General features: G+C 38.6%; 1 long non-coding RNA gene across 1 annotated transcript; it reads left to right on the top strand.

Annotated features, from left to right (window-relative positions):
• The first annotated feature begins 123 nt into the window (after positions 1 to 123).
• On the top strand, positions 124 to 3,612 carry LOC128837658 (uncharacterized). Its single transcript, XR_008445010.1, has 3 exons — positions 124 to 295; positions 1,890 to 2,001; positions 3,559 to 3,612. It is a non-coding gene; the product is annotated as an uncharacterized LOC128837658 (long non-coding RNA).
• The last annotated feature ends 1,375 nt before the right edge of the window (positions 3,613 to 4,987 follow it).

Below are 4,987 nucleotides of genomic sequence, written 5' to 3'. Positions count from 1 at the left end.
GCGGAGACTGAGCCCCAGCTGACCCGCGCGGCCATACACGTTACCTAGCAACTCACCAACACCGGAAGTGACCGCATAGACCGAGCCCCTGCTACTAGGGGACAAAGCCCCGCCCCCTCCCTTGCCAGTCCGGAAGGGGCTACGGCCATGTGTCTGGCGCCGTTTCCTAGAGTCCAGGAGCTTCCCCCCCTGCTGCTTAGAACCGAACTAGAGCCGGGCGGGCGAGGGCTGGTGCGAGGAGTGGGGCAGCCCCAGGGCCCCGCCTCTGCAGCAGATTCGCCGGGTTTGTTTAATAGTCAGTGTCTTCAGGGCTGCAGAGAACGGAGGCGATCCAGACATGTCCGGCCCTGGGCTGAGTTGTTCAGATGCTGGCCTAGAATGTAGCTGAGCAGAATGACTGGCTGCGCCTTTCACACGCTCCATTTTGCATCCCTGTTAAGTCTTAACCATTAACGCTTACCGAATGCCTTTCCTCTTCTCCAAGTGAATCCTGACACCTCACACGTTCTGCAAGGCCTGTGTGCTCCCACTGCCCGTGCAACTTCATTAAACTAAATTGCAACTGCACTGCAACTCTGTTAATTACAGCAAACTGCTTATATCTCAAAACCCAAATTTCCAGCCGGAGACCCAACGCTTCTATGGAAAAATGCACAAACAGTTGTATCTCTGTTTGCACTGGAAATTATAACCAGTGTAGAGGCAAAGTGGGTGTTTATGCATGCAAGTGCCATTTAAACACCTAGCTATTCACATATGTGAATTCCATAATTGTTCACGCAACAGCCAACATGTAGTTGCAAATACATTTTTGCCCATGAAACTTGGACCTCTGTTTTTGAACATTTGGTTCTTAAGTTGTATGGTCTAATGGGCACAGGCCTTGCTTGTACCAAACTTCACCCTAATTGATGCTTTATACAAGTGGGGGGAGTCAATGGGATTTGTCAGGATTGACTGTAAGGCAGAACCTAACTCCTCCCTTTCTTAGGGCTGACAGAAAGCATGGGTACATGCAGGGTTGCCTGGGGGTGGGAAGGCAAGTGGGGCAATTTGCCCCAGGCCCTGCAGGGCCCCCATGAGAATATCTCCTCATTATATGTTCCATTCTATATGCATCCGAAGAAGTGGGCTGTAGTCCACGAAAGCTTATGCTCTAATAAATTTGTTAGTCTCTAAGGTGCCACAAGTACTCCTGTTCTTCTTTTTTCATGAGAATATAGTATTCTATAGTATTGCAACTTTTTTTTATGGAAGGGGATCCCCAAAATTGCTTTGCCCCAGGCCCCCTGAATCCTCTGGTTGGCCCTGGGTACATGTCATTGAATTATTTGGGACTCAAACCCCTAAGTATTCAGCTTCCATTTTCTCTAAAACGGTGGCAGTGCAACCTTTGCTAAAAACAATTCATGCCTGAATAAGTGGTCAATTTGCAAAGGAGCATTAATTCTTCTAGGGCAGTCTGTTGTGAGCGTAAGCAAGCAGGCAAATCCTCGGAACACTGCAGCAATACTTAAGTCATCTATATTTGAAGAAAACTTTGCACTTCACTTTAAACCATTTAATTTAAAACTTCACAAACACATGGATACTGGTCATTCTCTTTTTATTAAATCTATTATACTCACTTTTTCTCCCTCCAGATTAAATGTTTGTTATTTCTTCTTTCTCTAGAATAAGCCTGTCTTTAATCATCCCAGAGCTTCAGTCATCTTAATAACAAAGAACCTGATATTTTTAATATTGTTAAAAGACATTTGTATTATATTTGCATATATTAATCTTCCCAACAAACTGCATATACATATTTTGTAGGAAGAAAATGTGATTAAATAATGAATTGGACAGAATCCACAGCTTTAGTTTTTTTTTCTTGTTTATTAATACAGAGTGAAGTTTTGAAAGCAACTCTGTTGTGCTAGTGCGTGATTGCCAAGGAAAAGGTTTGGAGCTGAAATGGAACTCTAAAGATTAATATTAGATTTGAACGTATAATACATTGTGAGTAATTTAATCTATATTTGTGAATTGTCTGAGCAGTTTACAAAGTTGCCAAATTTAGTTATTTGAAATCATAGAATAATTTTTGGTTGTAGATTACTCATAAACAGTGTGTAGGCAATAATACTTGATACTCAAAACTCTGTTGTTAAATTTTGATTGTTTCTTTTCCTTGAATTAGAATAACAATTGGAATGAGGTTTCTAGTGAAAACAATCATATATACCAGTTCAACATTTGGTTTTGCCAATGTACTTCTATATTCACTTAAAATGTAATTCTTCTGCAAACATTCCTCTCAGTAAACTAATTTGCTAGAATATTCACAGGAAGTGAACAACAAGGGGCTCAACAAAGTCTAAGCAACTTCCATCTTTAATTCAAATAAATATTTTCAGGTAATTTTGAAGAATTTTCACTGCTTTACTTAATATCATATGATGATAACATGCAGATCTCTGTATCTTATGCCCTGACTTTTTTGGAATTAGTCCCAATTTTAGTCTTTGATATAGCTGAATGAGCATAAACCCATAGTATAAAGAAGGAAAGCTGCTTTTAGTAGAAGTAGGGGTAAATTCTACTGGTGCAAACTGTTGCTTTGCTTGTCTACATTAAAGGTTTACATCAATGTACTTAAGTTGACATGTGAAATCAGGGCTAATTCCAATGCAGACGAGGGTGAATAAAAATCAATGATTTTTTTTAAAAAATCAAATCACATTTCTTTAATTTAAATTGGATTTTTTTGATAAAATGCTTTTTTGAGGAAAAAACCTATCTAAAGATAGTTTTAATTAAGATACATTATAACTCAAAGAGATCTCATCATGGAATAGGGATTATAAAATCTAATTCTGTAGTATGAGACAATATATTCATGTAATGTTTAAGAAAGGTTTTGTAAATGAGTTCCAATAGTTCATGGATTAGGGATCCAATCTTATGGGGCTCCATGGGCTTCTGTTTAGATTATTTAGGTTAATCTTTCTATCTACCCAATGGGACTCAGTACTCAGTCTAGAAGATACCATCAGAGATGCTTAGTTTTGCAGTTCTCAAACTGTGGATTTGTCTCTCCAGAGATAACATGCTTGTTAACAGCAAACATGTTTTAGATAAATAATATATAGAGGTGAGAAATAACAGATTCAACCCTATTGTCCCTCTCTGTATCTTATGCCCTTAAATTCAATGAATAGAAGATTGTTGGGGACGGAATAGATCTGGACAAGGAGAAGAAGTCTGGAGATAAATGTGAGAAGGAAGGGACAGGCAGTAGAAACAAAAGTGAAACTGGTTGAGCATATTCCAGAAGTCTTGAGGTCTTTCAGAGTGTGGCCTTCACTGATTTGAGGGCTATCTCTATCTCTCACTAGAAGGGAAAATCTATAATGGCAGCAGGCCATAAAAGAGACCCAGTTTGGGAATATTTTAATGAAGTTCCTCTACCTGTGGGTAAGACAGGCATGCGTGCAAAATGCAAACAGTGCAACAAAGAAATACAAGGCCTGATTGCCCAAATGAAACCACATCATGAGATGTGTTCCTTCTCAGGAGGAAGCTGCATTGAAGATGATGAAAGGAACATGTGTGAACATGTAGGATCTTCAGGTTGGTAAACTTTTTTATTTCATACTTCTTTCTTAAGGGCTGCCTGTCTTCCTTCTGGACTATTCTTGTATTCTTATGTTTGAGCAAAAAATATAGTTGTTACTCTATGATACTATCATTTTAGATGCAGTTGTGATAAAAAATAAATAGCTGAAATAGGCAGATCCTCCTTTTACAATTTCACCTTTAAAGTAGTACTGAGTGTCAGTGAATGCAATGAGTAATACTAAATGAACAGTATGGTAATAATAATTAAATAACTTCATTGTCATTGTTATTTTGTTTACGAGAATCCAGGATTCTGGATTCTGAAGACTATCCATCTTCAAGTTTCAGAGTTATGTATAGTTTTTCTATAGTTTCAGAGTTATCTGCCAATGATAGTGTTTCAGTCACATCATGTATATCACCTGTAGCAAAAAGAAAAAAAAAATATCCATCATCCCTAAACAACCATAGATAAATTTGTGAGAAGAACAAGCAGATTACAAAAAGAGGTAATTGATAAAAAAAATTACCCAGTTTGTTTATGCAAAACTCTACTTTCCGTATGATTGAGAACCCACACTTCATTAACATGGTTCAGTCATTAAGACCAGGATACAGTCCACCCAATAGAGCAGATGTCGCAGGCAAATTGCTGGATAAAGTGTATAAAAGAGAAATTGAGCAGTGTGCAAAAGGTCTAGAGGGTGAAATTGCTAACCTGAGTCTTGATGGGCGGAGCATTGTCCACAATGATCCTGTTGTATGTGCTTGTGTGACAACAGAAGAAGGGAATGTCTTCCTTACAGAAACAATTGATACATCAGGAAATGCACACACAGCAGAATGCTTAAAGAAGTAGCAGTAAAAGCTATAACAAACTATGAAAAAAAAAATTCAAATGTCTAGTACGCAGCTTGGTCACAGACAATGCTGCAAATGTATCCAAGATGAGAAGAAATTATTTAGAAGAGAGTGAAGCGAGTCCCAGGCTAGTAACATACAGTTGGAGTGCTCCTTTGATGCACCTCCTAGCCAAAGACTTCATTGTTCCAGAAATAAAGGCTAATGTTAAAATTGCAAAATACTTCTGTGACAACAACTTTGCAGCAGCTGCTCTGAAAAAAAGTGGGAAGAACCAAGCTAACTCTCCCACAAGACGTGCGATGGAACTCAGTAGTGGACTGTTTTGAGCACTATATCAAGAACTGGCCTAATCTGATGACAGTTTGTGAAGAAAATCATGAAAAAATAGATGGCACTGTCACAGCCAAAGTTCTCAATATTGAGTTTAAGAGAAATGTTGAACATATGCTGAGTATCCTGAAGCCTATTTCTGTAGCCTTGAACAAAATGCAGGGAAATAGCTGTTCTATTGCTGACGCTG

The sequence above is a fragment of the Malaclemys terrapin genome, chromosome 5, assembly GCF_027887155.1.
Source record: "Malaclemys terrapin pileata isolate rMalTer1 chromosome 5, rMalTer1.hap1, whole genome shotgun sequence".
NCBI classification, from domain to species: Eukaryota; Metazoa; Chordata; order Testudines; family Emydidae; genus Malaclemys; species Malaclemys terrapin.
This window is presented reverse-complemented; position numbering and strand designations above follow the sequence as displayed.